Source organism: Lactuca serriola, chromosome 8 (assembly GCF_051521515.1).
Source record: "Lactuca serriola cultivar US96UC23 chromosome 8, Lser_US96UC23_V15, whole genome shotgun sequence".
Lineage (NCBI taxonomy): Eukaryota > Viridiplantae > Streptophyta > Magnoliopsida > Asterales > Asteraceae > Lactuca > Lactuca serriola.
The window spans coordinates 1,359,514-1,384,145 of NC_136415.1; the positions used below are offsets into that span (position 1 = coordinate 1,359,514).

A 24,632-nucleotide genomic window follows, 5' to 3' on the forward strand; every position below is an offset into this window, starting at 1 on the left:
ATTTAGTTAGTCTTCTTTTGATCACTTAATTAATTCTAGATTAATTCTTGATTAATAATAATTAAATAATATTATTAATATATTAGAACTTATAATATATTAATAAACCTTAAGTGTTATTTCTCTCATTATAGTCTATCCAAGTGCATGATGCCATGCAACCCAAATGGACCATGCCGGGTCGGGTCAAGTCTTACCAACTATAGTTATGGACTTAGACATTAATCCAACAGTCTCCCACTTCGATAAGTATAAAACTATTATTGCAAGTATGACTTCAAGAACCGACTGGCAATCGTAGCTCTCAAAAGCTTCTGTCGAACTCTGAATTTGTCGATGAACTTTGACCCTTGTCAATGACTTTTCCATTAGATAAGTAATCATATATTCCTCCATTCTGGATATCGTATGGACTAAGACATGGATTATCAATCATTCTCTATGTCTATTTGTTGTTTCCCGATTTCCAATTCATGACGACTGACTGATTGAACAAATCAAATCAGTCCTGGCTTGGCCAAGCACTCACATGTATCATCATTAAATCATCGAGGGGCCCACAAATATCGCTTTTATCCCAAAGGTAAAAGGAATGGATAAACTTAGACTCATACGGCTTATTCTGCTACTTGTTGAATCATACACAAAGGCACGTTTTATAACATCGAGTTACCAATGCGTTTTCGTGCAATCAATGTACTATCAACTCATAGTAACAACTCATATCTCTAGGTTTGAAGAATATAAGATATTATCGTCTCATGATCACTCGCGATAAAATCCATGAAGTGATTCAAATGAGCGCGGGTTGAATCCAATACTCAGAACTTATGAGCACTCATGAGTGTTGTAGCACAACTTTGTCCACCAACTTGGACCTCTACAAGCCAACCCATGACAGTCTTGATTCATATCTACTTCCAACATATGGCCGACTATGGATGGTTTGAATAACTTAGTCATTCCAGAAGAATAACCTAGTTATTATGGAAGTCAAAACATGCAAAGTGAAACACAAGAATAAATGAATCTAATATGGTCTCAAAAATTATGAATATAAATAAAACACCTTTTATTTATCACCATATGATTGCACATTATTCATTGTATACTGTTTCAGCTATCAACTTTATTCTTGAATTTAAAACAATAGTTGTCCCATGCTCCAAGCATGTACACTATGTTTTCTAAACACTAGTCATGCCATACACCATGTATGAATACTATGTTTGTCTATGACCCTTACTTTGTGAAATAAACCAAATAAACAAACTTTCAATGATTCTAATTTCACACTCCCAAATCGAAATCTGTTAGACTTTTTTAAACTTAAATGCATTACCCTCTTGCAATGAACGTGTACAAAGTCACAAAGACTTGTCAACAACCATTACATGGTATTCCAATGAAGACCTACTCCATGGACACAAAGCCTTATGTTCAAAGTATGCATTGCTTTAAACATGCTTCTTGCACTAAGTTTTTCTAATCTTACACAGATTGCTCCTATCTATGGAGACACCTCCATATTCCCATTTTGACTATCATTTCTGAACAAGAGTTGCCTCTTTTCAGAATATGTCAATATGGTCCTTCCAAAAATTAACAATATTCTTCCAATTTTCCGTGAGCAACCAATCTTTGGTAAACCTTAGATTGTCCTCAATAATTGCTTAATTGTTTTAGTCATATCCAGTTCTAGACCTTTTCCCTTCTTAATGCCCTAGGCATCTGGAAAATTTTAGACAGGATGAATATAGCACATGTAATCGATCCTATATCTGAAGCATATGGGACATGATTCATGATGCCTCACATAAAGACTAAACCAGTCTTTTGCTATAATATTTTCATTTCTATTTGCCAAGTTCTTATAATTCAGATTATGAAAAGGGATGCCGTAATCATAATCGAATTTTAGAACGCAAATAATGAACCCATATATAGAATTTCCTTATGTTGAGTCATTCCAACATGAAATTCATATATATTCTTGACTAAATTTGATTAAAATCTCAATCTAAGCTTTTAGAATTGAAATGAAGTATAATTTCCTCTCCCTTAATTATAACAAAATAACTTTTTCAACCACTGCAGCCTCACGAATTGAAACTTTTGTTTTCTATAATTAACATTGCTAACTAGCAACCTTTATCATAATTATCATGCTACCACTAACATGATGATTATTAGAATAACACTTATACTCCCACTAGCTTTGACATGTATTCAGAAATCAGCTGGACTTCTAGAAATCAATACTTTATTGACTTTCTTACCAAAGTTCAGATTTCTGATACTAGATTGCTTTGATAAAACTTTATCAAAATCATACACCTTGCCTTAGATAGCTCACAGGTGTATCTAAACAATTATGAAAAGGGATGTCGTAATCATAATGTTTAGACCTTTTGTCATTCCCACAATTGCTATCTACTCAAAATCTACTTAGTGAAAGAGTTTCGTTACCATCATTTTCATGAATCGAAGATAAACCTTATGACACTTAGATTTTATGGTGTAAGTGTTCATATCCATGTGAATTTTTCAAAACCATAATCATAGGACTAGGTTAGTGACAAATCCTAACTCATATGGATTGAACTTGTGCAATCTTTACTTCTTGCCACCTGGCAGCTCAAGGGCCTGCCATTGCTTCCAAGTAGCTATGCAAACAATTGAGAACATGTAGAACTCAAATGTATAGCCAACTTAACTAGAATGGGCACATAAATGTCAACACGATAGGTTATTGATATTGCCATATTTATACCTATTTTTAGGCAATATTTAAGTACATTTTTATTTATAAGTTGGTAATTTATTTAGAATAATGGTACTTATGAGCTTAAATGTTATTTGCAGCAAAAAAGAAGACATTTTGAAGAAAAGGGACTAAAAGCGTTAAAGAAAGAAACTTTGGGAATTAAAAGATTAAAAGAGAAGAAAATCTGGAAAAAACGTTCTCACGACGTGAGAATTAAAGGATTCACGACGTGAGAGTTGGTTCTAGAAGATATGTATGCGGGTGAAGGAATCCTTGACGGGTACAGTTATCTACAACTCACGACGTGAATATCTTATTATTCACGACGTGAACTTATGGATATCATCAACTATATAAACCCTTGACCATTACGAATAGAGGAGACTTTTGGCTAGAAAGAGGAGTTCTAGAAGACGATTTTGAGCAGAGAAAAGTTCTGAGAAGAGGCTTTCAACACCAAAAAGAGTGAAGGTCCATAATTTAGTTTAATTTTGTTAATTAAGAACATGTTTTATATCACTTCAATGTGTGTTAGTTTGTTAGTTGCTATGATGAGCAGCTGAATCTAGCTACTCTTGTTTAGCTAGATGAAGCTTCTAACTTATGAACAACTTAATTTTTATGGATTTACTTAGTTGGTAAAATTGCTTGTGTTCGATTTGTATTACCTAGCATGCTTATGTTTGTTTCTCTAATTGCTTGATTGCATGTTCTGCGTAGCTTAGTGACCATTAACTGCATGAACTTGTTTACCTAATGATTTAGTGAACATTGAATTGTTAGAGCTAGGATCAACCAATCTTAGTTAGTATTTAGAGTAAATAAACTTAGCTATGTTAGAGAACGTGTAATGTGACTATAATTGCGTTTATACAACAAATCTTACATAGCATATTTACATTCATAATTAATTCTGTGTTTAATTGTGTGTGAACATACATAGTTTGACATGAATTAGTTAATTATTGGTAAAGTTAGAACTAAATTACTAATATAATTAAAACCAACTAGATAATCCATAAACATTAGCTAGCCATAAGAAAGAAGTGGATTCAAACTAAACAAGAGTGTGTTTTTACTTATTGAATTTGAATTAAGTTCATCTGATCTTGTAAAATCAGATAAAACCCCTTTTAAACTTGTTAATAATTAGGTTAATTTAATAGTAAGTAAATTAATTAGTAACACCATTCCCTGTGATCGACACCCGACTTACCCAAGCTATATTGTAATCCGACTAGGTACACTGCCTATAAGTGCATAGTTAGTTTAAGTTTGTTAGGTTTTAAATATTAAAATTAGTGGGTACTTTTGTGCACATCAAGTTTTTGGTGCCGTTGCCGGGGAACGGCACGTTTATTAGTTTATTTAGTTGCATTAGATTAATCGACCCCTTTTTGTGGAATAAAATCTGCAAAAAGGTGATGAGATTAAAAACAACCTTTAATCTATGAAGATCGATTAGATCTTGAACAAGTATATAAATATAAAACAGTAAAAACTCAATAAAAAGAACAAGACAAGATTGAATCAAACGAGTCGAATGATTAAAACAAAATCCTCAGAAGAGCTCGACTAAGAACATCAACTGTAGAGGATTGGTAGGTTACAAGAACGATTAAAGAAAACCTTGAAATTACTATCGTTAAGCTCTCTATCGTTATTCTCTGAATCGTTAACCTAATATGCATGCAAGCATTAACTTATATACAATACATAAAAGGCTCTCGGTTGGACAGGCCCAAACCGGAGTGTACATGGCTAAACTATCGAGCCCAAAAGACGCAACATCAAAATAAAACTTCAGCCCAACAATCTCCCCCTTTGCGTCAATTTGGAGTGAGACCTTCACTTTCTACTTGGGCCAGCAGCTGAAGCAGGTACCTTCTTCTTCACGGTGCTAAACAGACACTTGGTGATGGAGAGAATGGTCTGTCTAAACCGAATGTACCAATTAATCATATCATTGAAGTACTTGATGTCATCAGCCGAATTCTCTTTACACCGCTTGATAATCGATAAAATGTGCTCCAAGCAAGCTGTGGTGTAAAGGTGTTTGTCAGCTAAAGCGAAGAGACATTTCTGTCCTTCGGCTCTAGTGAACATAACCGAGTTTCGCCTCGGATCAATCTTGCCCATTTTCATTTGGTTGAGATCACTGGCCGATCCCACAGGAGCTATCTTCGGTTTCTTCTTGAAGACTGTGGCAACCTCCTGATCCATTAGGGCAACATCCTCTTGACATGGTCTATGATGGGACCATATTCGGCTTCATCAGTCAAAAGAATATTGTACAGGACAATCCAATCATGAGGATTTAGATTCAGCAGATCCGCCAGGGAGATAAGATGAGCAGTTCTTGCAGATCCTCGAATTAGCTTGAACTTAACGTTTGTGAATCTCCCCACGGCATAAGGTTTCAGCACCCGAACGTTCACAATCTTCTGAGCGCTCCATGTAAGGTATTGAGGGCGAGCGGCCTCCAGATAGAAGTCAATAAGCTCCCTGTCAAGCTCATCGTTCGGATGTGGGACTTCAAAAATGTTAGAGAAGGCGTGGAAGATGAACGCCTTTCGAGTCAGCGGCATATCAAACTGCGAATCGACAGTGTTGTTGCAGTCGAATGATATAACCGGCTCGATCCATAATATGCTTGGAGTTTCAATGGCCTCTTTTATCATACGATCCCTGGTCCAGGCAGGGAAGAGCATCTTTCGGCTCTCAAGGAGATCATGGGCTTCTTTTTGCTTTTGTTCGGCTTCTTCAGCCTCACGCGCCACACGACTGGCATCGTCTTCAGCATTGCGACTGTTCTTTCGTTTCAACATGTCAGCAATGGTCTCCCTGTCTTCATCTTCATCTTCATCTTCCTCAGCTATGTTTTTACCCTTGTTCTTCACACCCGAACCCGAAGCATGATCAGCAGAGGGTGGTTCGGTTGTGTGAGTAGCTTTGGAGGAAGGAGGTGGTTTCGATCCTTTCTTCTCATCTCCCCCTTGTTTCGGAATGGACACGAAACTCGGTAGGCCTTCAATCTTGCTTAAAAGGTCCATGGCCGGAGAGAGTTTTCAGCGAGGGTACGCCTCACCGAATGGTTTAGGATGGGGTCGTGTGCTTCCAGGATGTTGGATAGTGCCGCGTGGACATCCGAAACACACGTCTTTATTACCTCCCTTTCGGATCGAAGAGCTTCCAATTGTTGTTCGGAGTTGGAAAGTTGCGTGCTCTTGACCTTTAGGGCAGTTGTTTTACTCGCCAAGACGTCCATCAGAGAATTTTCAGCTGCAAGATCCTCTTGTAGCTTTGCCAGGCAGGCATCGATGGAGGCACGAAGTGCCAAGTTGTCGTCGCTTATATGTTGGCGGAGTGAAGCGAACGAAGACAACTCCGTTGAGACGAACTTGGCCAATTGTTGAACAATCGGTTCCAGAGTTGTCTTGGTGGCGTCGGCGCTCTCCTGCATGGACTTCAGCAGGATGGTAGCGTCGGAGAATAGTTTATCGACTTTTTCGGTCGCAGCCTCACACGCTCTGGTGGAGGCATCAATCGCAGCAGTTGCTGAGGCCACCGAATCATGTTGAGCCCTGGAGAAGGCATCAACGATTTTCTGAAGGGCAGCTTCAGAGAGAGATGACTGCTGGTTGGTGGAGGAGGCGAGAAGTAGATCAACCTTCTCGTTTAGCTCTCGGAGATGCTTCTTTGTCACTGGAGCATCATCCTCCTCGTCACTTTGAACTTGAAACGGACTAATAGTAGACCGAATCAAAGTTCATGTGATCACCACCAAGGTAAGGGTTTTCGCCATCGGAGGCATTTTCTGGAGATGGAGGTGGTGGTGAAGCTGGGGGTGTTGTGGTTGGTGTATGTTGAGTTTGAGTGTGGGGTGGGGTAGTTTCGGGTGGTGGTTGAGTTTGGGTTTCGGTTTGTGGTGGTTCGGTTACTGGAGGGGTTTCGGTAACTGGTGGTGTTTCAGTTGATGTGGTGAAAATGGGTGGTGGTATAGGGAAAGAGGTTGGGGGAATGGTGGGGTTTATGGTGGGAATGGAAATAGGAATAGTTGGTGGAGGTGAAGGAACTGGGGATTGATGAAGTTCCATCTCTGGGGTTGGGGACCGAGGTGGTGTGTTGCCTCGTTGAGGAGATTCGTCTCCTTGAGATCCTTCAGAGTCCGAACTTCTACCCTCAGATTTGCTTGGAGAGGAGGGAATAACTAGCTTTCGCTTCTGTTGGGTCTTCCTCCTCTTTGGCTGTGGGGACTGTGCAGCCTTCGGTTGTTTCCTCTTTTTGGGAGAAGGTCCTTTTGGAGCTTTGGACACTTGCTTCCCTTTCTCTGCCTTTTTGCCCCTGCCCACCGGTTTGTCGGCATCATGAATCGACCTTAGCATGTCCGGTGTCAGTTCCCTTGGACCAGTTGGCCGAAACTCCTTGATCGTTCTGATCAGTCTGCTGTCGGAGGGCACATCTGCATACATTGTCTTCGGGATGGAGCCAATGAAGGAAAATTTTGATGCATCTGATACGATGATCTTCTTGGTATGGAACGTACCAATAGAAGACATCGATGCACCATCAGCAGTTGGAACGTTAAACTTGTCCATGGCCCATCTTGTTATCAAGATCCAGAACCGGGCCAACGACACCTCAGAGTGTCGGGATGAGGAAGAGAGGCTCTGAATCAGCTGTTGCCATAGGACAAACCCATAGTCCAGGTTTATCCCGTTGTATACCCCGTACATTATCGATAGGAAAAGACGACTTGCACCGTCAGATCCTGAGCTCCTCTCTGACAGACCCTTGAAAAGGACTGTAAATAGGCCATTCCACTGTGGCGGAAGGCAAGACTTCTTAAACTTGGCGACAGAGGTGAGAACCTCTGTGTATCCCATGTTGTAAAACATGTTAAAGAGCATCCCAACCGGAATAGTCTCCGGATGAACGCGTGAAGGGTCAACGGCAAACCCTAGCATAGTGCAGAACCTTTGTCGTGAAACGGAGGTCTTGTGTTCTGCAAGCTCGAAAAATACCCGGTCAACGGCCTTGTCGTAGTAAGCCGTCGCGTAGACCTGCGATAGGGCCACCATTGGTACAGTTTCAATTTTGGATAGTGCAGGTGCAAGCTGGGAGTATTTCAGGCATTCAATGACCGGCGACATGTAGGAATCATACGCCAGTGGGTTAAGATCAATGACAATACATTGTTGGGGTCGGATGGGAAGAATCTGTGAGGTTGCATGAACAGAAGAAGATTCAGCCATTGTTGCAGGTGTGGAGAAGAAGATGAGCGGGAGAGTGTTTGGGAGTATTTGTGCTTTGGAAATTTTGGAGGCAGTAAAGAGGTAAAAGGTGGTGTAGATGGCTTTTTATAGTGGGAGATAGGAGAGAGAAAAATCGTTTCAAATCTCTTGTTGAAATACGAAGCGGGTTTTTGAGTAACTGATTGGTGACAGTTGGGGCGTGCGATGATCACGTAGGAGAGAGAGTGTCAGTTTCCTAGGATTACGCCGTCCAACAGGCGTCGTTTCAGAGAGAAAAACGTTTCCATTTCCACACGCGCCTTTTAATGCCAGATTGATGACGCTTCGATATTGCACACGCGTCCATAAGTGTCAGGAAAAGCGCGGCCGTTTCAAATTCACGCGCGCCTCCTTTTTACCGTCTTTTGAATTTTATCCCTTTAACTCCCGCCGAGTCAGCAACCTTTCGTCTTATCCCTTTTAAACGGCATTTTTGAATTAATGACCCACGTGGATAGTTTTTGACCACAACTTCATTATTAACCATCCAGTAATAATCCAGCCTGTAAATAATTAGTAACGGAATTTTGGAAAATCTAGGATTTTCGTGCAAAAAGTGTAAAAGAAAAAGAAATAAAGCAACTCTTTTAAGGATATTCTGTGATGTCAATAATGACACGAAACTGATGATCCCGGGCACGAATCTCTTCCTTCAAGGTCAAGAGAGACCTCAAAGTGTTAGTGTCTTTTAAGGATATTCTGTGATGTCAATAATGACACGAAACTGATGATCCCGGGCACGAATCTCTTCCTTCAAGGTCAAGAGAGACCTCAAAGTGTTAGTGTGGAATCCCGTTGAATTACGATCAAACACTTATTAATAAATGTTGAAAGGCTTCTTTTAATTAGGCTATTTAAGGGTGGTTTCGCTTTGATTCATCAATTCTATTCTTGATATAAGAAAGAAAATGAACAAAGTACTTGTGAGACCGGTGTAGCCTGTTGAACAAGTAGGTAGGAATTGATTTTGTATTGGCTTGGATTAATATAAAATCTCAGATAAAAATTTAAAACTGGATCCCTTGGGAAGAAATGTTATGGTGTGTAACAATTTCATGGGAATCACGCAAAAGAAAAATTGAGATTTCATGAAGGTACATTCGTCAATTCATTGGTGAAAACTTGAGCAAAGTAATTGGTCACCGTCAATTCGTTGGTGTTGAATTTTGGGTTTCACTCAGCTCGTAGTGGCACGAAACTAAGATCATAAACACAGCTGTTGTGTAACCATAAACCTCAGTGGTAGTTTCTGAGAGTCTCAAGGGTTACAATAATGAAACGAATGTAGTGGAGAAGAGTAATGGGGATGGTGTAAGAAGATATAGTACCTCTGCTGCGAAAATAAGGACCAAGCAGGAAACTCTTAACCCATGTGAGAAAAGAGTGAGGTAGCTCACGATTAGAATAAATGTATTAGCCTTATTGGGAAGACAAGGTTTGTGTATACCAGGTCATGAAGGCTATTATTCAAAATCTTAGGAGGCTCGGGACACATACAGCAGCATGCTTCTAGGGACACTTAAGTAAGTCATCAAATTTATTCCCATAAACGAATGAGCACACAAAAAAATAAATAAAATATTTTTGGAGTTTTTGAAATTTATCAAAAAAAAAAATTAAAATAATAAAAAATAATAAAAACGTTAGAAGAAGAAAAAAAACTTTAAAAAAAAAAACTTTGGAAAATAAAATTGAAAAAACCGAACCTGAACGTTCGGTTGGGAAAAAGTTGAAAAACCGAACCCGAGCGTTCGGTTGGTTTCGGTTCTAGAAAATTTTGAAAAACCGAACCCGAACCTTCGGTTGGTTTCGGTTTAAGAAAATTTTGAAAAACCGAACCCGAACCTTCAGTTGGTTTCGGTTCCATAAAATTTTGAAAAACCGAACCCGAACCTTCGGTAGGTTTCGGTTTTGGAAAATTTTGAGAAACTTAAGGAATTTAGACATACAGGAGATAAATACTTTTAACACAAAGAAAAACAAAATTGTACAAGAAATATACAACAAAGAAAAACTACCTTCGAAGTAATGAGCGAGTCAGATGGTTGAACCGAACCCGAACGTTCGGTTGGTTTCACTTCTTACGTTTGAGGTTGAGAGGTAGTATGAGGTACTGACTCTGATTCCATCATACCTAGCCCTTGCAATATTTTATTGAATGATACTTCTGGAAGAGCTTTGGTAAAGACGTCAGCCAGTTGATCAGTGGTTCTAACGAAGTGAACTTCGACATTACCATCTTCCACATGATCTTTGATGAAGTGATACCTCAGTGCTATGTGTTTGGTTTTAGAGTGTTGCACTGGGTTATGACAGATCCTAATTGCACTTTTAGAGTCACAATATAGTGGGATCTTCTTCATATTGAGTCCATAGTCTCGAAGTTGACTCTGGATCCAAATCACTTGTGATGTGCAGGATGCAGCGGCAATGTATTCCGCTTTGGCAGTAGACAACGACACACACGTTTGTTTCTTGGATTGCCAGCTGACTAACTTCCCGTCAAGGAATTGACAGCCACCAGTTGTGCTTTTACGGTCGAGTCCACATCCTCCAAGGTCAGCATCAGAATAGGCTTGAACGAAGAAGCCTGAGTTGGATGGATACCATAGACCTAAGGAGGTGGTTCGCTTGAGGTAGCGTAAGATGTTCTTCACTGCAAGCATGTGAGGTTCGCGTGGGTTTGCCTGAAATCTAGCACAATAACACACAGAAAACATGATATCAGGCCTGCTAGCAGTTAGATACATCAGTGAGCCTATCATTTGACGATAGAGTGTGATATCGACATCCGGTTTGTCTAGAGATGGGGAAAGCTTGGTGCCAAATGCCATTGGGACTTTGACTTTTGAGTCTCCCATCATGCCAAACTTCGCTAGGAGAGTCTTCGTGTAAGCTTCCTGATTTATAAAGATGCCTTCGGGTCCCTATCTTATGTTTAAACCAACGAAAAAGTTAATAGGACCCATTGAGCTCATTTCAAACTTAGTCTCCATCAGCTTTCTGAATTCAGCTGTTAAGCTGGGATTCGTGGAGCCAAAAATGATGTCATCGACATAAATTTGAACTATCATAAGGTGGTTACCTTCCTTTTTGCGAAAGAAGGTTGGGTCAACCGAACCTTGTTTAAATTTAGACATCTTTAAAAATTTTGTAAGCGTTTCATACCAGGCCCTCGGAGCTTGTTTGAGGCCGTACACAGCTTTATCCAGAATATACCAATGATTTGGATACTTTTCGTTCATGAACCCAGGAGGTTGCTTCACATACACAGTTTCTTCGAGTTCTCCATTGAGAAATGCACACTTGACATCCATTTGGAAAACCTCAAAGTTTTTGTGAGCAGCATATGCCAGGAATATTCTAACGGATTCTAGCCTAGCTACTGGAGCGAAAGTCTCTTCATAGTCTATCCCTTCCTCCTGACAGTATCCCTTGACCACCAGACGAGCCTTGTTCCTTATGACATTACCTTCCTTGTCCATTTTGTTCCTAAAAACCCATTTGAGACCAACAATCGAAGCATTTGGAGGAGTTGGAATGAGGCGCCGGACTTTGTTCCTTTCAAATTCGTTCAGTTCGTCTTGCATTGCTTGAACCCAATCAGAGTGATCGAGGGCAGTGTTCACTGTCTTCGGTTCAACTTTTGATACGAATGAGTTAAACATACAAAACTCAACCTTTGAAAATAAGGAGGTCTGTTTTGCCTTCAGTTGAGATCGGGTCAGAACCTTTTCAGATACATCTCCAACTACTTGAGAGATAGGATGATCTCTGGTCCATTTGGTAAGAGGAGGGTAATTCGGATCAAAGGTTGGGTCTAGTTCAGCGTTAATCATTTCATCTGGCTCAGATTGGCTATCGTAATCAAGCGTCATATCATCATGCTCCCCCTCAATTGATGAGTCTTGAGAAACATGAGGTTCAAGGGTTTCTTGTGGTGTTGGACTTTCAGGCGTTGAAGCACCTTCGTTTGGAGAGGCATCTTCGGTTGGTGAAGGACCTTCGGTTGAAGTTGTAGAGCTTGGCTCCCCCTGGACTTGTGAGCTTGGCTCCCCCTCGACATGAGAACTTGGCTCCCCCTCGACTGAAGCATTGTTGGATGGAGATTCATCAGTGGGCGATTCTCCTTCATGCATTCTTCTTGCAGCATCTTCGACAATCTGCTTCATATGATCAACTTTGTTGTCAGCTGCACCTGCTTCTGAGAGAGAAGCTTTTTCCGGTTCGTCAAAGAGTTCCAGAAATTTCTCGTATAAATTGGCGATCGAGACTGTGACTTGGCCAGTTTGAGAAAAGATTTCCCCGTTAGAGTCTTCTATGGCCTGTAGCTTCTTGACATAGCTATCGTCAAAGGTCACATAGTATGTCTCTTCAATCCTTCTTGAACGTTTGTTTAGGACCCTGTACGCCTTGGATGTGAGCGAGTAACCCAGAAAGATTCCCTCGTCGGCTTTGACATCAAACTTGTTGCGGTGTTCTTTAGAGTTAAAGATGAAACACCTTGAGCCAAACACGTGGAAAAATTTCACATTGGGCTTTCTGTTATTTATTATCTCATATGGTGTGAGCGTGAAGCGCTTGTTGAGATAGGACCTATTCTGTGTAAAACAAGCAGCAGAAATAGCGTCAGCCCAAAAATAAAGAGGTAAGGAAGCGAAACTTAGCATAGTTCGGGCAGCTTCACACAAAGATCGGTTTCGTCTTTCGACTATTCCGTTCTGTTGTGGTGTGTAGGGAGCTGAGAAATTGTGACTAATTCCCTTTTCTGTAAGAAACTCTTCAAACTCCCTGTTCTTGAATTCAAGGCCATTATCGCTCCTGATGTTGCGAACGACCTTCTTGAGCTGGACTTCAATTTGCTTGATAAACACTTTCAGCTTTTGAGTCGCTTCAGATTTGAGCTTTAGAAAGAACACCCATGTAAATCGTGAAAAGTCATCAACGATAACAAGAATATACTTGCTACCACCGATGCTTTCGATAGATGAAGGACCACACAAATCGATATGAAGTAATTCGAGTGGTTCAACAACTTTTGTGTTGATTATAGATGGGTGACTTTGATGACTCTGCTTCCCCATTTCGCATGCAGCACACAAATGCTCTTTGTCGAACTTGAGCAATGGAAGACCCCTAACATGACCTCCAGTGACAAGTCGGTTGATATCTTTAAAATTGAGATGAGAGAGTCTTCGGTGCCACAACCAGCTTTTGTCGGATTGAGCTTTTGATAACAGGCATATGGCTGGGTTTCCTTTGAGGGGTTTTATGTTTAGAGGAAACATTTCACCCTTTCGCTCTGACTTGAGAATCACTTTCTTTGTCTTTTTCTCTATGATTTCAGAACCTTCATCATCGAATGAGACTTTGAGACCTGTACCTCCAACAAGCTGAGATACACTGATGAGGTTGTGTTGGAGTCCTTCCACATAAGCCACCTTCCTTATAGTGAAGTCTCCATTTGTTATCATTCCATATCCCTTTATGGTGCCGAAAGAGTTATTTCCAAACTTGACGTTGCCACCATTTGCAAGAGATCTGTATTCCCTGAGCTCCTCTTTCCTCCCTGTCATGTGACGAGAGCAGCCACTATCGATGTACCATTCTTCGTCAAACTGCTCGTCACTTATAACCTGCAAAAATTAAGCAGATTTAGGAACCCAAAGTTTCTTGGGTCCATGTGAGCTTTTCATGGGAATGGAAATAGTAAGAGAGATGTCAACTAGATATGTTCGTTTTATTAGTGTTGTTTCATCTTTCTTTTTAATGGTAAAGACTTTTATTTTGTTAGGATTGGGAGTGTTCGTTTTGGACTCTGGTTTAGATTCATTGACCTTCTGCTTTCCCTTTTGTTCAGCTGATGAATGAGATTTTTGAGAACAAGCGGAATTATCTTTAGAGCAAGATGGAGATGAATCGGTGGAAGTAGAGGAATTAGAAGAACGAGAAGAATTAGAAAGAGAGGATTTGGATGGAGAGGACTTCCTGGCTGGTGACTCTAGGTGACCCTTTTGCTTTTGATCATTGGAGGGATTGACCTTAGAGTCTTGTTCTCTTTTGACTTTAGAACCGAACCTCTGCATTCGGTTGGAGTTGTTCTTGGAACCGAATCTTTGGTTTCGGTTGAAGTCTTTTTCAGAACCGAACCTTTGCCTTCGGTTGGTATTTTCTTGTGAACCGAACCTTGGCTTTCGGTTGTTGGAACATTCAGGCTTTCTTACAGGATTGTTTTCATACTTCAGATTCTTGTCTTTGTGTGAGTAGTATGCATTCTGGGAGTGCCAGAATTGTTTCCTTTCAGAAAGGTTCTTCCTGTATCTTTGGTTCCTTTCTATCTTCTTATTCCTCATCTGCTTAGGTTGATGATGAACGTTCGCTTTCGTTTTTGTTGTCTCCTTGGCCGGTTCCTTTTGAACTTCAGGAGTTTTACTTTGAGTCGAGGGAGCAGAGGGAATATCCGAAGAAGATCCAGTTTGCACTGAGGGAGTAGAAGGAATGTCTGAAGAAGTTCCACTTTGAGCTGTTGGAGTAGAGGGAATGTCTTCTTTTGCTGATCTTCCATCCTCCTGAGGAATATCTTTCGTACCACTGGTGCTTGGCTCACTGAAATTATCAGGCTTATTCAAGGGTTCAGGTATGTATCTCCCTTTTCTCATCCAGGAGGTTCTTTCAGATAGGCCAACGGTTTCGTTTCCATTATCTATTGGAGCTTCCCAGAAGTACTCATCACAGCCATCAGCATTGTCTTCGTTTACAATATCTGTGAGCTCAGTTGTTTGATGTTCGGTTACTCCAGTCACCTTGTATACTTGATTCGGAGTGGTCCTGACCTTTTGATACACAACTGCTTTCTCTACTAATTTCGGGGACTTTTGTTGGGACAATCGAGCGAACTCCACAGAATTTTCAAAAATTAGATTTTTGTGGTTTTCAGTTTCGCTTTTAACAAATTCTGAGCAGTCAACCGTGTCCTCTACAGAAATTTCACTCATGTTTTCGTCCTCGTTAAGCTCAGTTGCATTTTCAACATCAATTTTATTTTCTGAGCTAACGTTGGCGTTTAAAGAGTTAAATTTTTGTATAGTTTCGGTTCTCAGTTTAAGTCTATCATTTTCATCCAAAAGATTTTTGAGCATGTCCTTGTGGTCCTTGGATTTAATGAAGGACTCAATTTTGTCCAGTCCATACATGTAGGTCGGATTGACATCATCAGACGATATCACACTCTCACAATTATAGGCTTCGGCATCGATTTCATCCTCCTTAAACTCTAGGAAGGGTAAAATCATGCGATGGATCTTTTGGCCTATTTCACAATCTAAGTGAAGCTGAGTAATATTGGAATATAAACGTTTAGCAATTAAACAAAAAACATTGCGCTGTTTTAACAATTTTAAATTGTCTCTCTGCAAATAAATGTTTTCGTCTTTAACTTTAACTAATTCCGACTCTTTTAACTCAATCCACATTCGCCGCTCCTCACTCTTCGATGCCACCCTGCTTAATTGATCAGTCAGGTTAGAATTGGTGACACGAGTTTGAGTTAAGCTACTATCTAAATGAGAAATTCTTGTATTAACATTTTTTAGTTCTTTCTCATATGAGGATGGTGGTACTTTAGATGAAATAAAAACAGATTGTACCTTCTTTATCAGTTCATCGAGCTCATTGAACTGCTGGCTGAGTGGTTTGGCCGTAAAGCACATATCCTCCTGTACCTTCGGTCCATCGCTTCCTCCATCGGTGTTGTATCCCCTCATTTGAGATACGTCAGTCACAATGAAGCATTTTCCACCACTGCTTTCCTCCTTAGCCACAAAAGCCTTTCCATGGGTAGGCTTCCTCACTTCTTTGTCTTCTGAGTCAGTAGACCAAACTTCTGTGCTACCGAACTCATCGTCATTAACCGAACCCCACACAATAAGAGCATTAATAGAAGGGTTAGCGGTAGACTTCTTCTTTCTCAACTCATCCAGTCTCTTCTGCAGCACGGCTTCCTCATCATTTCCATCGTCCTTTTCAGCCATCTTCTTAAGAACACAGTCCTTAGCATAATGGTTCTTGCCACCACAGTAGAAACAGCTTACTCCGGAATCGCCATCTGCCTTCGGTTCCTTTTTGGGCTCCTCAGCTTTCGGTTCATTATTCACCTTTTCAGAACTGTAACTCCCCTGCCAGTTTCGGTTTTTGTTGTTGGGGAATCTTTTCTTTATGAACCTCTTGGGATTGGACACCATCATGGCATAATCCTCAGACGTGAGGTCATATTCCTCCAAGTTGAGGTCTTCATCCTCCATCACAGCTTTACTTTTAGATAGGAGGGCCAACGAACCAAGACTCGAAACGACGTTCTTTTCTTGCAGCACAATCTTCTCCTGGGACTTGAGTATACCCACCAGTTTCGCCAAAGAGTATGATTTAAACTGCTCATGGGCTTTGACTGTGGAAACCACTGCTCTCCATTCAGACCTTAATCCATTCAAGAAAGTAACCTTCTGCTCGATAAGCTTCCTTTCAATATCGTGTTTGATCATCTTGCTAAGAAGATGATTGAAGCGATCGAACGTCTGGGTCACTGTTTCTTCGGCTCCTTGCCTGAATTCACCAAACTCAGATAAGAGCAAGGTTTGGATAGAATGTTCAAGATCCTCGTCTGTAGAATATAGTTCACGAAGTCTATCCCATACTTCCTTTGCCGTCGTACATGAGCTAACCAATCTGAATGTGTCGGACTGAAGGGCGAATCTGATCAACCTTAACGCCTTAATATTACACTGGAATTTGTCCTTTTCATCTTGTGCAATATCCTTCACATCCTTCAGCAGATCGTTGTACTCCTTTTGTGTCTTAATGATTCTGGACGTTGCTGAATGAGAAAACGGTCCATTGATGATAGCTTCCCATATGAGGTACCCATTATCCTCCGATCCAATCACGTAGTCTTCAAAGTGATGCGCCCATACTTCATAGTCATGGGTGTATAAGATTGGAATCTTTGTCGTCGAACCGATGCTGTTAGAAATATTAATAGGGTTTGATTGCGTCTCGTCCATTATGATCGTAAAAACCTGTTCAAAGATCAGACTTGTAATAACTCAGATTAGGGCAAAACAATAAATATCAAGATACGTCAATAATGAGATGACGGCTCAATAAATATTATTAATTGCGGAAAAACCCTAATGGAAATCTTTTTCACAGTAAAGATGTGTATCGATTACACAGCCTCCTGCTCTGATACCAATTGATGAGATTAAAAACAACCTTTAATCTATGAAGATCGATTAGATCTTGAACAAGTATATAAATATAAAACAGTAAAAACTCAATAAAAAGAACAAGACAAGATTGAATCAAACGAGTCGAATGATTAAAACAAAATCCTCAGAAGAGCTCGACTAAGAACATCAACTGTAGAGGATTGGTAGGTTACAAGAACGATTAAAGAAAACCTTGAAATTACTATCGTTAAGCTCTCTATCGTTATTCTCTGAATCGTTAACCTAATATGCATGCAAGCATTAACTTATATACAATACATAAAAGGCTCTCGGTTGGACAGGCCCAAACTGGAGTGTACATGGCTAAACTATCGAGCCCAAAAGACGCAACATCAAAATAAAACTTCAGCCCAACAAAAGGTTAATTGGTTATTTATTTTTGTTTATTATCTTAGCTTAGTTGATTAGCATATAACAAAAAAATGTTTTCTGTATCTGTCACAGAATTCACGACGTGAGTTTTAATAAACTCACAACGTGAAAGCTGCAATTTCAGTTTTTAGTATTTTCTTATTTTAGTTCAGTTTTACGTTTTTAGTTTAGCGAGTTGCAGGAGTTCATGACCAGAGGCTCAAACACACCCTTGGTGCCACCACTTGAAGATCCCGAGTCTGCAATTCACAAGAAAAAGACGCCCTTACAAGAATTAAAGTCAGCTTTTTCAAGGAAGTCGGGAAAGAAGACAGGAGAGTCAAGTTCATCCGCGAGGCACAAGAGCAATTTTGAGCACTTGGATCAAACACCCGTCCAAACCGAATCCGAATACGATACCGAGCCGGAATTTGAAGAACATACGAGCAAACCCGAGAACGAGCCAAGGAACGAGATGACAGCAATTGAAGAGATGTCCATGGGAGCTTACAAGAAGTGGATCCGAGAAGATATGGGTCCCAGTTTAGTCCAACCCGCAATACCTGCCACTGCCACATTCGAGTTGAAGGGGCACATCTTGACTGCACTAAAGGATATCCCATTTTTTGGGAAAGATCATGAGGATGTTTTTAAGCATCTAGATGAAGTCAACGACATTGCAGATTATTTCAATGTCCCAAATGTCAACAGAAACACCGTCTTGCTTAGGATGCTTCCCATCACTTTCAAAGGAGCTGCTAAGGAGTGGTTAACAGAAACACCACTTGGGCTCAAATGCGTGAGCAATTCCTGGACCAGTTTTTCCCGCCATCCAAGATAGCCAAACTCAAGAAGGCAATAGCCAACTTTGAGCAACAACCATGGGAGTCATTATACGAAGCATGGGAGCGGTACAAGGGCTTGCTCAGAAATTGCCCTCAGCATGATCTAAATGTGCAACAAGAGATGTCGATCTTCTATGATGGGGTCAACGTTATGATGAGACAACTCCTTGACTCTCAAGGACCTTTGACAAAGAAAAATCCAAGGGAGGTTAAGGAGCTGATTGAAGAATTCGCGAAGCACTCTCGCGAATACGACAACCCTAGGCAAGATGGAATCAAAGGCGGTGGAGGGGCCCAAAATGAAGAAATAGCAGCTGTGATGGCTATGCTGAATAATTTGGATCGAAGGATAACACGAATGGACCAGTCAATACATGCCATAAGAGTGGGTTGCGAGAGATGTAGTGGTCCACACTTGACCAAGGACTGCAATTTAGATGAGTTTGGGAACAGAAAAGCTCAAGTGTGCTACTCAAGTGGGGATATGTTTGATGAGGACTGGAGGAAACCGAATGAGTGGCTGCCATATGAAGAGTATAAGAAGCAAAAAGAAGAGAAGTATAGGCAGACAGTTCGAGGCTTCTATCAAAAGGAGCAGCCACCAGCCGAGAAGAAACCTGATCTAGAGACTAAGTTGATGAAGTTTATGGAAGCTTCGGAAAAGAGACACGATGCCACTGATTCTGCTATTATGGAACAACAAACTTTAATAAAGAATCAGCAAGCCTCCGTCCATAACCTTGAAGTACAAGTTGGTCAACTAGCCACTCTAGTTCGTGAGAAGTTATCCCCAAAAATACCGAAACAAAGACCCAATCTCATGTAATGGCCATAGACACTGAAGAAGAAGCCATCTCTGAGTTCCTGGAGGCATTGGAAAAAGAACCACAGAAGCCCGATCCAAAGCTGAAGAAGACCAAGCTCGAAAATCTTGAAGCTGCTGAACTCCAGAATTCACGACGTGAACCATATAAGTTCACGACGTGGGCCCTTCATAAACAGAAAAATTCTGTAATTGGTTTGGTTTATCAGCCGCCTTTGCCTTTTCCTTCCCAAGATACCCTTAGTCCACTGGAAAGAGAGTATAGAGAGTTTGTCAAGCATGTGAAGGGGATCCCGATTAATACTCCCTTTGTCGAATCCTTATCCAAAATTCCCGAGCATCAGAAATTACTGCAAGATTTGATAGACACTCGCAAGCAATTAAAGAAGCATTATAAGGTGGTTCTAAGTGAACAAAGCTCAAAAGCTGTGTTGGGAGAGACATTGAAGAAGATGGGAGATCCTGGACGCCTCACTCTTCCGTGTGAATTTGGCAACAAAATGAAGGTTAATGCTTTAGCCGATTCTGGGGCTAGCATTAATTTGATGCCTTATTCATTTTATCAGAAGTTAGAAATTCAGAAGATGAAGGCTACAAAAATGACTATTCACATGGCGAACCGTTCAGTGACACAACCCCGGGGTATCGTGGAGGATATTTTGGAGAAAATTGGAAAATTTGTTTTTCCAATAGATTTTGTAGTTTTGGATATGAAGGAAGATTCCGATGTTCCAATTATCCTTGGTCGTCCATTGCTTAACACTGCTGGAGCTTTGGTTGATATTCGCGAGTCTAAGCTCACCTTGAGGGTTGGTGATGAAAAAGAAGTTTTTGGGATAGAAGATGGCTTTCCAAAGGAACATGTTCAAGAAGAGGTGTTCACAATCAATGAAGATAATGAACTTGAAGAACTGGAAAAGCTTATGGAAGAAGAGATCAAGGCAGTTCATCAAGTCAAAAGAACAAAACCAAGAGCATCTGTTCCATTTTTGGTTGAAGTCATAGCTTACAAGAGTCCACCTTCTCGGGTGAGCAAAGAAGATGATGAGATGACAAGTGATGAAGAGGAGGTCACTTCAAGAGTGACAAAGCCGGTGGTGAAAGAGGAGGAGGATGCTATGGAGTGCAAGGAAGAAACTAAAGGGACCAAACGCAAGCTTGAAGAAGAGGTGAAAGCTAAAAAAGAGAATTCAAAGAAGGCATACAAAAGGCGAGTTCAAGCTTACAAGAGGTGATTCAAGGAACAAAAGATCCTAGTGGTGGAATCTTCCGAGGACTCAACATAGGAGGCACGGAGTCCAGCTCAAGACTCCAAGAAAAAGAAGCGCTTCTCGGGAGGCAACCCGAGTTTGGTTTGCAAATTTTTTCCTTTCTTTTTGCATTTTAGTTTTAAAAACTTAGATCATGTCATCCAACTCTATAAGAACATAATTAAGTACTGAATGTAGGGACCTTAAAATGGAAGTAGTACTAATTGAGAATTTAGTTTAAAGTCAAAATTGATTTTTCCTTCCAGACCACATTCACGACGTGAAGTTTAGAAATTCACGACGTGAATAGTGAATGAACCGAGATAGATACTCCATGATATAGTTTAGCCCATTAGACTAACAAGCCCAAGATCAGTCCGTGAGTACATGGCCCAATTTTAGCCCAGACGCTATTCACGACGTGAATCATTCAGAATTCACGACGTGAATTTTTGAAAACACGGGACCACAGAATAAATCCCTAGAAACCAGTAAACCCTCATTTCTTTATTCTTCACGAAGTGGAAGCGGAAATTGGTCCCCCCCTTGGTCCTATTGCTGCGATTTTAGCCGACAAATCCACACGTTTTGTTTGTGCTTACATACTACTTCAATCAAAAGGTAACAATTTCTAATTATTAACCTTCATTTATCTTTAATAGTTGAAATTAGGGCTAGGGTTTGTTCTTATGTTAAATTTTATGAAATAGCTCTAAGATTCGTAAATTACCCTTGGAATGTAGTGGATTAATGGTTAAAAATGCTATAGGAGTAAACCCCAAACACTATCATGGCCGATTCATATAGAATCCAGAACGAATTTTCGAATCTGTCTACGAATTCACGACGTGAATTCCTAAGAACTCACGACGTGAATACTGAATCGAGAATTTTCTTTGTTTCCTTTATGTCTAAATTGTGGATTATTGTTTTGGCTATGGTTTTTCATTGTTTTTGCAGGAATGGCTCCAAGAAGAGAGATTCCAGCTGGGGTTGCGGGTTTGCACCCGTTTTACAATTTTCCCGCAACAATGTTGTAACGACCAAAAATTTCAACCAATTTAAAATTTTCGAAAACAACCCGAATCCATTAAAGTTATTACAAAAAGGTTTTCAATACAATTTATTTTAAGTATTCCCAGAATCTCATCACAATATAAACACGAGGAGCGGTACGATCACGCCTTCGCCTTGCCACGGTCTCCTGAAGAACCTGAAAAACATTAAACCACAACTGTAAGCCCGAAAGCTTAGTGAGATATCCCCAAAATACCAACCACATATACCATACACGCATAACATGCCATACATATCCGATCACAGAACAGCCATGCACTTCGGGTCTACTGTGGAACTGGTCCGCCGCACCGGCCAACAGTCCACCTGGTCCACCTTCCGAGTCTAGCCATATACCTCGAGTCTATAGTGTGATTGGTCCGCCCGCACCGGGCCTTCAATCCACCCGGTCCACTCTCCGAATCTAACAACATACATCGAGTCTGCAGTGTGATTGGTCCGCCCGCACCGGGCCTTCAATCCACCTGGTCCACTCTCTGAGTCTACAGTATGATTGGTCCGCCCGCACCGGGCCTTCAGTCGGCCTGGTCCACTCTCCGAGCCTCGGCACGTCTGGTCCGCCCTCTTGGGGCCTACAGCCTATCCGGACCGCTCGCTGGGCCTTCGGGACAACCGGTCCGCCCTGGGTATCTTGGCCTACAGCACAAAGCAGGACCCGCCTCAACCCAACTCCAGTCCAAAAAACCATGTGCACATAAACATACAATCATATAGCAATTCACAGTCAACAAGCCGATCAAACAGATCACATAACATATCATCATCCTAACCAGGATACTGACCTAACCGGTCACTAGCATAGCATCACCCTACATCTCGGGATACCTATCTCAACCAGGTCTCTAACATATACCATCCTAGCTACCAGGATGCAAACATATCAAAGCAATAACATAACAACAACTACCCGGATCTCAATCTGATAAGGGCCGGCCTTGGTGCCTTAGACCCTGTTGATATAGTGAGGATAACTCACCTCGAAACTACCGACTGAACAGATAACCCAAGCTGCTCCGATCACTGATACGATGTCCACCACTGGACAACCACCAAAGCACTAAACTCGAACAATATCCAACAATTACCAAAATGCCCCTGGAAACAACTGGTCAATCCTTGGTCCAAGTCAAAGTCAAAGTCAACCCCTGACTAACTCTACTCGCCGAGTCAACCCGATGACTCGCTGAGTCCCCATGCTCAGAATTCCCTTCAATCCGCGACCCAACTCGCCGAGTCACCCCGAGACTCGCCGAGTCCAACAACTCAGAGTCCACTCACACACAACTCACCGAGTCATCCCTTGACTCACCGATTCACGGCTCAACCAGAAAAGATTGGGACTCTTTGACAAGACTCGCCGAGTCCAAGAACAGACTCGTTGAGTCTAAGGCTATCTTCAACCTACTCGCCGAGTTGTTCTTCCAACTCGTGGAGTTCCAGGCCATCTTCATCCAACTCGCCAAGTTGTTCTTCCAACTCGTCAAGTCCCAGCCTATCTTCAAGCAACTCGCCGAGTCCACCCATGTGACTCGCCGAGTACCACCGGGTCTGAATCCATACAGAGGCTTTCCAAGCCATGCAGATGATCCAAACCATAGATCTACCCTTCCTAAGGCCATCCATCATGTAAAGTGGCAAACTTTACGTGAATCCAAGGAGATCTAGGCCTTTTACACTCTAGGGATAGGGTTTGGGACAAATAGCTCCTTCAAACACTCATCAACAGGGAATTTTGTGCATTCAAGCCTTTCTCCATTCCAGATCTGAGGTAACAACCTCAGATCTAACCTCTAAACTCCAATACATTACAAGATATGTTTCCCCATAAACCCCAAAATGATGCATCTATATGAATACAGCCTAAGAACGAGATAATACCTCAAAAAAAGAAGCCCCAACAACAATGAATCCCGAATCTAAGAAAAGCCCCTTGATCCAAGCCTCCTAACCTTCAAGATTTCCTCAACAATCACTTCTTCAAGCCTCCAAATGCACTTTGATCCTCTCACACTTGACAACTAGGGTTTCTGGACTTAAGAGAGAGTAGAGAGGCTGGGGGAAAGGATGTTATGTTCTTTATATAGGGCTCAACCTCCGGATTTAGGGTTTTATCCACTCAGCACCAACTCGCTGAGTCCACCCATGCTACTCGCCGAGTTGGTCATTTAACACGTGACTGGAGTCGCGACCCTACTCGCCGAGTCCACTCGTGGACTCGTCGAGTCGCTTCTTCCCATTTTACTCTTTTAGCCCTTCAACTTACCCTTGCTATACCGAGATGTTACAAATGTCCTGAGATGTCTTGACCCGTTGGAACAACAGATTGGGGTGGCTCTACAACAAAGAAATCGCAGTTGCTCCAACAATCAATTGGACACGGTTGAGGGAAGTAGGGCTCGTAGACCGGGTGGGCCCATTTTTGACAAAGATATTTATTGGAGATGGGTATTCGTTTACCTGTTCTGGCTGGCATAATCTGTTCCGAGTACAAGAGCGGGTCTACAAAGAATTTTGTGTTGAGTTTTTCGCAACGGTGACATTTCAGGAAACTGTTCAAGATCCACATTGGCCACATACGTTGGTATTTCGTTTGGGGGGTGAGTACCGGGAGTGTAGCCTGGTTGAATTTGCTTGGAGAGTTGGACTATATGATCGACAGGAGGCTATGACTCTCGAGTTTGGCATGTTTTTGAGTGGGGCTGCTAGAGGTTATGCGGAGGGTGTCACGGGGTATTCTTTCTAGCATAATATTGCATCCTGAATGTTTAATTCCGGAGTGTCTCCCGAGAGCATTATTCGGTCCCCGATCCATCGCTTACTCCACCGGTTCATCAAAGTGACTAAACATAACTTATTCTTCTTATGGTGCATCTTACAGCCTGGTGTCTGTTGCAACATCCTGTATTTTCTAGCCCGTTTTCTGGTCGGGTCTGCCGCGAGT

The 24,632-nt window shown here is 41.4% G+C and overlaps 1 non-coding gene across 1 annotated transcript; it reads right to left on the reverse strand.

The window, feature by feature from the left end:
* Positions 1–18,539: 18,539 nt before the first annotated feature.
* LOC145071928 (small nucleolar RNA R71) lies at positions 18,540–18,646 on the reverse strand. The gene has a single exon (XR_013690889.1). It is a non-coding gene; the product is annotated as a small nucleolar RNA R71 (small nucleolar RNA).
* Positions 18,647–24,632: the final 5,986 nt, after the last annotated feature.